Genomic DNA, 10,552 nt, shown 5'->3' with positions numbered 1-10,552 from the left:
TAGAGACAGGTAAAATTGCAATGTTTAAGAGACATTTGGGACGTGGATAGGAAAGATTTAGAGGGATATTCACCTAATGCAGGTAAATGAGACTAGATCAAATAGACAACTTGGTCGCCATGGATAAATGTCTCTAGAATTTACATGTTCAGGCACAAGACTGAGATACTTTATTATAACTTGATTCAAAATGATTCTCTGGACTCATCAGATACCTGAAGATATTAAAGCAGAGCTTGTCACATATTTAAGATACACAAAGGTGATCGGTGAATTGTCGAGGTTAAGGAAGGGACATCTGGTGAGTGGAAGCTGCAGGTACAACTGCTAGGAGAAGTCGAGTTAAAAACGGGTTACCAGTTGGAGAGACAAATGAGAAACGGGGCATGGGGAAGGAGAGAATTAAACTAATTCATTATAACGAGTGCTGTCTCTCAGGGAATGAGACAGGTTCTTCCACCCACCCACCCAACCCCGATCGAAGAGACAGACACACCTTCTGGCGCCTCCGTCTCAGTGGCAGTAAGAGCCCACAGAGGGAAACAACAGTAACGTGAGAGCTTCCCAGCCGACACAAGACAGTCCCATCCCCCGCTCCCATGACGAGAGTGATACAGTGGCGGCGGACTGCGCGTGCGCCGGGACTGCTCCGGGACTGGCTGACCGACTGGTTACTTCTGGGCTGGTCCGGATCACATCAAACACACAGAGGGAGAGAGGGAGCGGAGCGGAGCGGAGCGCCCGGCGAGTGGGGACACGGCCGCAGGCTCAGCTGGCAATTCAGTGTTTGGCAAGGACGATCGAGCGAGGTAGAAGCGCTCATATATTTTTTTGTTTCTGCTCGTCTCATTGCAGTGGGCGATCAGTTTCCTTTCCTGGGAACAAAAATAAGACTTGCAGCCAGGCTGGTGATATATTTAATTCTCTCTGCTGGGGAGGCTTGAGAAAATTGATACCACTGTCTCCGATTGCTTGATTGTGAAGAAATGTTACTCATGTCTTTGTATTCAGAAAGGTGCAATGTTTCCGGAGAAACCAAGACCTTTTGTGGCACATCACCACAGATTGTTTCTTTGTCCCCCTTTTAGTACGTGGCAATGGACTGATACATTGCCAAGGACAGTTTCCGCGTTGAATACCGAGAGCTACATCTTACGGTATTAAGAGAAGGGGTTGGAGAAGAACCCAGGGTTAATTTTTGTGTTAATAATGGAACTATAATAAACGCAATTTAACACGATGGCTTTTGGACCAGTTTTAAAGCTGCGTTTGTTCGTTCATCAGGACCTTTAGAAATAAGCATCCTGTATTTCATGTCCTAAGTGGAAAGCAAACTTGGATGAAAACACGATCTCCTTTCATATGAAACCACAATCCTGGAGAAACTCAGCAGCTCAAACTACTTTATGTGGCAAAGATAAAGATACATAACCGACGTTTCGTGCTTGAGCCCATCGATCAAAGAGCGAAATGTCGACAGGCGTCCGAATTTCGGTCTGTTATGTATCGACATCATTGCTACGCCGACCTGCCGAGTTCCTCCAGCATTTGTACATCCACCATAGTGTCAGCAGACTTTTCGTGGGTTTTTTTACAAGATTTCCTTTGACTGGTGGTCGCTCACGAACACAGACGTGCCCATTCCACACAAACACTTCCACACGCACGCTTGGGGTTGGCTGCCTTATTGACTTGAGAGAAACATGCAGCGATTGTGGTAAACACGCACAGAAATGTTGGGAGGAACTCAGCCGGTCTCGCAGCGTCCACAGGAGAACCAGCACTGGACGGCTGAGTTCCTCCACAGTCTTTGAGTTATTTTACTATGCCTGATCGCTTTAAAAAAAACCAGGGATGTTGTTTGGAATGATGAGTGGTGGGTGGGGTGGGGGGGGTACGGTGCACCTGTTGGATGGAGCAGGAGGAAATGCGGAGCCCTGGGGCCGTGAAAGTTCGGCTTCAGAAAGAGGGAGGGTATCTGGGCAAAGGTTCGCCGTGTCTCCCCCGCGGGCTCCTCGCAACGCACTCAGCACCGATCTTCCTCGCTGGTCCACTCGAATCTCCAGAAAGACAGCCACAGTAATAATTGGGCGGCGCGGACTCGTGGGCGAAATTGGCCTGATTCCGCGCTGTATGTCTAAAGTTAGTTAAATACTGGAGGAACTCAGCCGGCCTTGCAGCCTCCATAGGAGGTAAAGACAATATTACCGACGTTTCGGGCCTGACCCCTTCAAAGAATGAGCCAAGAGCAGGAAGGCGCCAGAATAGAGACCGAAGACTGGCCTGGGAGGAGCCCAGACCAACAAAAGGTGTTAATTGGTTACGTGGAGATGTACACATCGTCCTCCCTCACCACCATTCGGGGCCCCAAACAGTCCTTCCAAGTGAAGCACTTGTGAATCTGCGGGGGTCATTTACTGCATCCTGTGCTCCCGTTTTGGCCTCCTCTCCATCGGAGAGGCTAGACGCAGACTAGGAGATCGCTTTGTTGAGCACTTTGGCTTTATCCACCACAATGACATGCATCTCCCAGTCTCTCTCTCTCTCTCTCCCCCGCCCCCCACGAGTCGCGCTGCCGTCTCTCTCTCCCTCGCCCCCCACGAGTCGCGCTGCCGTCTCTCTCTCCCTCGCCCCCCACGAGTCGCGCTGCCGTCTCTCTCTCCCTCGCCCCCCACGAGTCGCGCTGCCGTCTCTCTCTCCCTCGCTCCCCACGAGTCGCGCTACCGTCTCTCGCCCACCCGAGTCGCACTGCCATGTCTCTCCCCCTTGCCCACCCGAGTGTCGCTGCCGTCGTCCATCCATTTCAATGCTCCCTCCCATTCCCTTGCCTACATGTCTGTCCAGGCACTGGTGAGACCACCCGCAAATTAATAAGGTGCTGGAGTAGGCCAATTGGTCCATCGAGCCAGCACCACCATTTTTCAGATCATGGCTGATCATTCACTATCAGTATCCATTCCCTGCCATATCCCCATAACCCTTAACTCCCCTGCCCTCAAGAGTCTTATCTAACTCCCTCTTGAACATATCCAGCGAATCTGCCCCTACCACCCTCTGCAGCAAAGCATTTCACAGATCCACACTTCTCTGGGTAAAGAAAAAAATTTCCTCATCTCCATCCTAAAGGGCCTTCTCTCTATTCTTAAACTATGCCCTCTAGTCCTAGTTTCTCCCAACACTGGGAACATGTAATCCGAATTCACCCTGCCTAGCCCCTTGATAATCTTATACAGGTACACAATAATCTTTTATCTGGACATCTAAAACCCGGAAAACTCCAAAAACTGGCATTTTTTTTCCCTGGTGCTGGTACAGTGGAGGAACGTAGAAAGATGGCAGCACGACTTGGGCGGGCAGGGAGGGGGGAGAGAGAGGCGGCAGCACGACTCGGGCATGGGGAGAGAGACAGCAGCGCGACTTGGGCGGGCAGGGAGGGAGAGAGAGATGGCAGCACGACTCGGGTGGGCGAGGAGAGAGACGGCAGCGCAACTCGGGTGGGTGAGGGGGGAGAGAGACGGCAGTGAGACTCGGGCAGGGGTAGAGAGATGGCAGCACGACTTGGGTAGGGGAGAGAGACAGCAGCACGACTTGGGTGGAGGGGGGGGAGAGAGACACCAGCATGACTCAGGTGGGCAGGGGAGGAGAGGGAGACAGCAGTGTAACTCGGGTGGGTGAGGGGAGAGAGACAGCAGTGTGACTGGGAGGGGGTGGATATGTGTGATAGTTCAGACCTATCACCAATGTATATAGAACAGTATCGAGAGTATGTAATGACTGTACTTACAGTGATTGGCTGAGAGCTTAGCCACACCTACTGTCTGGGCCTTAAAGGGTTGTGTCCCTAGTCAGGTCATCCGGACTGGTCGGCCACCTGTGAAGAGCTCCTGTCTTTTGCTAATAAAAGCCTTGGTTTGGATCAACAAGTTTTTGGTTCTTTCGATGAGCTCTACAATATGGCAGTGCAATTCGGGTGGGCTTAAATCTGGGGCAGCTGGGTTTTGTTCTGAAATCTGGAAAAATCCAAAATTCCAAACACACTGTCCCCCAAGGGTTCCGGATAAAGGATTGTGTACCTGTATACCTCAATCATGTCTCCCCTCATCCTTCTGAACTCCATCGCACATATGCCCAGTCTTTCTAATCTTTCAGCGTATGTCAATCCTGCCATCCCGGGAACTAACCTTGTAAATCTGCGCTGCACTCCCTCTATAGCGAGAATGTCCTTCCTCAAATTTGGGGAGCAGAGCTGGATGCAATATTCCAGGTGAGATCTCACCAGGGCCCCTATACTCCAATCCCTTCTTTGTGAAAGCAAATATGTCATTTGCCCTATTCACAGCTTGCTGAACCTGCATGCTAGCTTTTAGTGACTGGTGTACAAGTACACCCAGATCCCTTTGCAGAACCCCACTCCCTAGCTTTATTGCATTTAAATAATACTTTGCTCTCTTATTACTACCTCCAAAGTTTGCTCACCTTGAACTTCATCTTCTATTCCTCTGCCCACTCCCCCAACCTGTCCAAGTCCCTCTGCATTTTCCTGACATCCTCCTCATACTGCCACCCAGTTTAGTATCATCTGCAAATTTGCTCATGTTGTTAATCCCTTCATCATTTACATAAATGAGAAACACCGAGGACCCAACCCTGTAGTACCCCACTTGTCACCTTCTGAATGAACAACACCTCACCACTGGGCCAGCTCCAACCTGATGGCGTTAATATCGATTTCTCAGGTTTTAGTTAACTCCACCTTCCCCTGTCTCCATTCGCACCAGTTAATACATTTCCTTGGTCTGGATCCCTCCCCCCAACTCAGCATTCTCTGAATTCTGAGATGACCTGCTTCGGGGTTTATTCCTTCGAAAAAGGGCTCCTCTCCACGCTGAAGCGACCGGCTGAGTTGGGTTTGTTTTTAAGTAGCTCTCATAAAAGGAGAGGTGAGAATTGATTTTTGACGGCTTAATGAGGAGACAGGGAAAAGGAGAGTTGGGGGTGGGAGAGAAGGTGGTTTATTGGAAACCGGACAGAGCCTACCTAACCAATCCTTCCCCCCACCCCCCCAAGACGTGGTTGTAAAAGATTGAGAGCGAGCGGGTGGTGTCAGATATTCGCATGAGGGTGCGTGCACCAGGAGAAGAGTGACAGTCCCCGCCGCAGGCACAACTTTTCTGAATCCCCGAAGTGCTATTTCCCACTGGGATCACTCTCGCCAGCCTGTGAAATGCAAAGGAGGTGGACTCTTTGCCTTTCCTGCCGAGGCAACGATGGATGGGACCGGCTCGTTTCCACCCAGCTTGCGGGACGTGTTCTAAATGTGGTGCCTTTGAGCCCAAAGGCGAGCTGGTGGAAAGTTGTCTGGGAAATGACATCGGAGGTGTTGCAGGTAGAATGGGACCCTCCCCCCCACCCCGGTCACTGTCTGCTCCTCGGCGGTCCCTTTAACTCTGAAGAACTTTCAGGCAATTGCTTTGAGAGTTTGTGTCTCAGAGCCCTGGCATTAAATTCCGCGTGTACTTATGAAGGTGGGATCTAAAACCATGTTGCGTTTCCGAACCAGCGTGGAAACACTGCGATGTATTACCTTTGCTGAACCGACATCGCACGGTAACGCCAGGTCTGGTGGGGTCGGGGTGGGGTGGGGGTTCACGCTGGGGTGTTGGAGACAGTGCCACCACCTCCAGCTCGGAGTGTTTGGGTCTTTTAGACAATCGCCTTCCTTCCTAGGAATGGAGTGGGTCTGTCTACCGCACATCAATGAACCCTCAGTAGGGGGCTGGCGACCTGCCTCTTGTGTTGCTCTCGGAGAATCCAGATGATGTAAAGAGTCAACACCAGGGAGCGTCACAAACGGGCTGGTCACATTCGGTCGTGGCTTTTCCACAAGGTGGGGGTAGGAGAGGGGGGCGTCATTGGTAGGAAAAGAAGGCAGTCGGCCCGGTCAGTGAGTCATTAAGAGTGGTCCGGCAGAGCAGGGTGGAGGGGCAGTGTAGGGATGGACCTTGGGGTGGAGGGTCAGTGTGGGTGGTCAGTGTTGAGGGTCAGAGTGGAGGACCATCGAAGGTGATCAGTGTGGAGCATCTGAGTGAAAGGTCAGAGTGTGGGGGATTATTGGGGGTGGGGTTCAGGGCGTTATGAATTTATTGAGGGTGGAGGTCAGTGTGGTTGGGGGAATTATTGAGAGTTGGGAAGTGAGTGGGGATTATTGAGGGTGGGGGTCAGTGTGTGGGGGGGATTATTGAGAGTTGGGAACAGTGAGGGTGGGGGGTCAATATATTGGCAGATTATTGAGGGTAGGGGGTCAGTGTGTGGGGAGATTATTGAGAGTTGGGAACAGTGAGTGGGGATTATTGAGGGTGGGGGTGTGTGTGGGGGGGATTATTGAGGATGGGGGTCAATATATTGGTGGATTATTGAGAGTAAGGGGGTCAGTGTGTGATGGGATTATTGAGGATGGGGGTCAATATTTTGGTGGATTATTGAGGGTAGGGGTCCGTATTTAGGAGATTATTGATGGTGAAGAGTTCATATGGGGATTGGCAGGTGCAGCAAAGACAGAATACATCTTTCATATCACCTGTTTACCTAATTGTCTCTGCATTTATTGCCCTTTTGAACAGCCTCTGGGCACAAGGTTTCATGAGCCACTGCAATACAAATAACAATGCTTATGGAAAAGATTAAAGACAAAATTAGTTGACATGGGGTTTAAATAATGAAAGATCACCTTGAAAATCATAGGATGAATTAACGGACACTTAATTTAGCTTTGAAAGTTGTAAGCACTTTCATGAGTCAAGTGTCCATTATGTACTTGAGACTTGGAAGAGTCCAGCACGGAAATGGACCCTGTTCCTCATCATGTCCATGCTCTCCTTTTTGATCATTTACCCTCAGTTAGTGCAACACTGTTACATTGCCAACGACCAGGGTTCAAATATGGTGCTGATTGTAAGGAGTTTGCACATTATCGCGTGTCGGTGTGGGTTTCCTCTGGCACTCCGGTTTCCTCCCACCGTTCAAAACGTGCCAAGGTTGTAGGTTAAATGGGTGTAACTGGCTGGCAAGGTCCCGTGGCCATGCTGCATGTTTAAATTTAAAAAGAATTGCTCTATTCGGACCATATCCTTTTCTGTTCTGCCTATTTATGCGTCTGCCTCATTACCTCTTCATTACTACATTACCCTGTCGTGTCCTGGCATTAGATGTTTATGTTTTATACCTATCTGATGTCACGAGCTCTCACTTTTGTGGAATAAATTCCACCCATGTAATTAAACTTGTAAAACTTGCTTGAAACTTTATACATAAGGGAAGAGTAAGAATGTGATTTGAAGTGGGATATATACAGCATATCTCTCAGGCGTTGGTATGTGGGGAGTAAAGCTAGTTGGATTATTCTTGCAGTGCCAACACAGGCTAAACAGGTTAAGTGTTGTCATCGTTTCCCCCCCCACCCCCTTCCAATTGTAACCTTACTGTGGTTATGGAACATGATCTGGGTCAAAGGACATCGTGTTGTATTGTTTTATTTCTATATTTCATTTTGATGCCCAGTCAGGATGTGTACTCAATTTTGTTGTACTTGAGCAATGACAATAAAGGTTATTTTTATCTTATAATTGCAAAAGTAGCAAACCATATTAGAACTTTTACTTCAAATTTAGTTATAAATTTGGGAGGACTGCATGTGAAGTTAACTGCTCATGGTCTGACGTGATATACTTCATGTTGCTGTGGGAAGTGAGGGAAGAGATATATGGGGTAATGGTTATGATCTTTGAGTCGTCTTTGGGCACAAGGGAGGTGCTGTAGGATTGGGGAATGGCAAATATAGTTCCCTTGTTTAAAAAAGATAATAGGGAAAATCCTGGGAATTATAGACCGGTGAGTCTTGTGTCTTGTGGTGTGCCAACTAATGGACAAGATTTTTAAGATAGGATCTATGAACATTTGGAGAAATACAGCCTATTCAAAGATAGGCCTAATTGAGTTTTTTGAGGAGGTAACAAAGGAAATTGATGAGGGTATGGTGGTAGATGTGGTCTATATAGATTTTAGTAAGGCATTTGACAAGGTCCCCCATGAGAGACTTGTTCAAAAACTCATGAGGCATTGAATCCATTGGCTGTGTGGATAAAAAATTGGCTTGCATGTAGAAAGCAGAGAGTAATAGTGGAAGGAAAGTATTCTGCCTGGACGTCAGTGATTAGTGGAGTTCTGCAAAGATCTATTCTGGGACCCCTGCTCTTTATGATCTTTATCAATGACCAAGATGAAAAGGCAGAAGGCTGGGTCATTAGGTTGGCAGATGATATGAAGATTGGAGGAATTGAGGATGGTGCTGAAGGTTGTCATAGGTTACAAAAAGATATAGACAGGATTCTGAGTTGGGTGGAAATGTGGCAGATGTGTTCAATCCAAATAAGAGTGAGGTGATGCATTTTCAAAGGACAAACCAGAAGGCTGAGTACAGGGTTAATGGTTGTATGATGAACAGGGACCTTGGGGTCCAAATCCATACATCCCTCAAGGTCGCCTCGCAGGTTAATTGGAAAGTTAGTAAGCTCTGTGGGATGTAGGCTTCATTATTGGGGGGGGGGGGGGGGAATTGAGTTGAAGAGTCCAGAGGTCATGTTGCAACAGTACAAATCTCTGATAAGCCCACACTTGGAGTATGCTGTTCAGTTCTGGTCACCTCGTTACAGGAAGGATGTGGAAGCCATGGAGAAGGTGCAGAGGATATTTACCAGGATGTTGCCTGAATTGGAAAATAAGTTATGAGGCAAGGTTAGCAGAGCTGGGACTTTGGAGAGTAGAAGGATGAAAAGAGACTTAATAGAGGTCTACAAGATTACGAGAGGCATTGATAGGGTGGACAGCTAGTGCTTTTTTTTTCCCAGGGGAGAAATAGCAAACACCAGAGGACATATGTACAGACTGAAGAGAAAAATTTAGGGGAATCATCAGGAGTAAGCTTTTTACACAGAGTTGAGGGTGCCTGGAATGTCTTGCCATGGATGATGGTGGAGGCTGAAACATTAGAGGAATTTAAGAGAGTCCTCCACAGACACATGGATGGAAGAAAAATAGAGGGTTACGGGATAGGAAAAGTTTAGTAATTTCTTTAAGGACAGCACAACATCAAAGGCTGAAAGGCCTTTACTGTGCTGTAGTGTTCTACGTTCCTTGAAGAAGGGCTCAGGCCTGAAATGTCAGAAGATATCTCTACCTCCTTTGGACACAGTGAGACCGGCTGAGTTCTTCCAGCATTTCTGTGTGTTTTTACGACAATCTCAGTGTCTGCAGATGCTCTGGACATTATAGTCAAACATTTAATTGCCCATCCCAAATTACTGTTGAGGAGATTATGATGAACTGCTTCCTTAAAACTGCTGCAGGGTTAGGATTAGGATTAGGTGAAGGTAGTGAAGGTACTCCTGGAGAGAAAGTTCCAGGATGTTGATCCACTGACTGGAAATATATTTCCAACTTGGAAAGATGTGTGACACACACAAAATTCTGGAGAAACTCAGCAGGTCAAGGAGGATCTATGGACGGTAAAAGATGGTCAACATTTTCGTCCGAAACTTTTCACCAGGAATAATGAGAAATGGACAGATGTTCGAATTAAAGGGTATTGGGTTGGGGGAGGAGCGCAGGTTGGCAGGTGATAGCTGAATAGAGGTGGAGGGGAGTAGAAATTTTGGGGGGGGGGGGGAATGTAGAAAGTGATAGGAGGAAGAGGCAGAAGGGTGAGGAAGATAGGAGAGGGGAAAGGTGGGAGGAGCTGGGGAAGGGAAGTGACAACCTCGCATAGGATAGGGAGGAAGATGTGGGGGAGCTTACAGGTGATGGTGCCCTGAGGTGTTTGTTTAATGCCCTGTTGATGGGTTGGGGGGTACTGTTTGAAAGATTTGTGCAAGTGTATTTTGCCAGTAGTTCATTCTGTCGGCTCTGCTTGTTGGTGCCAGACAGAAGGAATGTTTAGTCCCAAGCGGTTGTTGATATTGGGGCTTCATACGGCAAGGGGAGAGTGCTGCAGAAATTTGTAAATTCAGCTCAGAACATCACACAAATGCCTCACCTCCTTTGACTTTATCTTCTTCCCCTGAAAAATGGCCAACATATTAAAATGATCACCCCATTGTAGCCACACTCCTCTCCCTCCTCCAGTCAGGAGGAGGTTCAAAGTATGAGGTCACACACACACACACACACACCACATTTAAGGACCTTTCCTACTCCTGAATGAGCCTCCCACTAAGAAATAATGTTGACTTTGTTCTGACTGTTGTAACGGTATAACTGCACTTTTTTACTACTGCACTTGGTGTGGGTTCACCAGCTAAAACTGCTTGCAAAATTATCTTTCTCACTATCTTGGTACATGGGACAGTATCCTTCCTTGAATTTGAATTTCATCACAATCCTAATTTGTGTCTTGTAGATTTACATGATGAAAAGAATCAAAGGCCATTGCTTAGCTAGCTGATCAGCAGGTTTCACATGACAATTTAATTAAATGTATGGAATTAATCAAAATCTGAAA

At 47.7% G+C, this 10,552-nt stretch overlaps 1 protein-coding gene across 3 annotated transcripts in view; it reads left to right on the top strand.

Moving 5' to 3' along the window:
* The first annotated feature begins 667 nt into the window (after positions 1-667).
* Positions 668-10,552, top strand: part of smox (spermine oxidase) — a 34,062-nt gene continuing 24,177 nt past the window's right edge. Inside the window, exon 1 of one of the 3 annotated variants that reach the window (XM_069923560.1) lies at positions 668-809. The gene's annotated coding sequence lies outside the window, so the exon portion shown is untranslated. Of the gene's footprint in view, positions 810-5,898; positions 5,941-10,552 lie in introns of those variants that run through there. The other 2 variants (XM_069923558.1, XM_069923559.1) reach the window with 2 other exon arrangements.

This window comes from Narcine bancroftii, chromosome 3 (assembly GCF_036971445.1).
Source record: "Narcine bancroftii isolate sNarBan1 chromosome 3, sNarBan1.hap1, whole genome shotgun sequence".
In the NCBI taxonomy this organism is placed as follows: domain Eukaryota; kingdom Metazoa; phylum Chordata; class Chondrichthyes; order Torpediniformes; family Narcinidae; genus Narcine; species Narcine bancroftii.
This window is presented reverse-complemented; position numbering and strand designations above follow the sequence as displayed.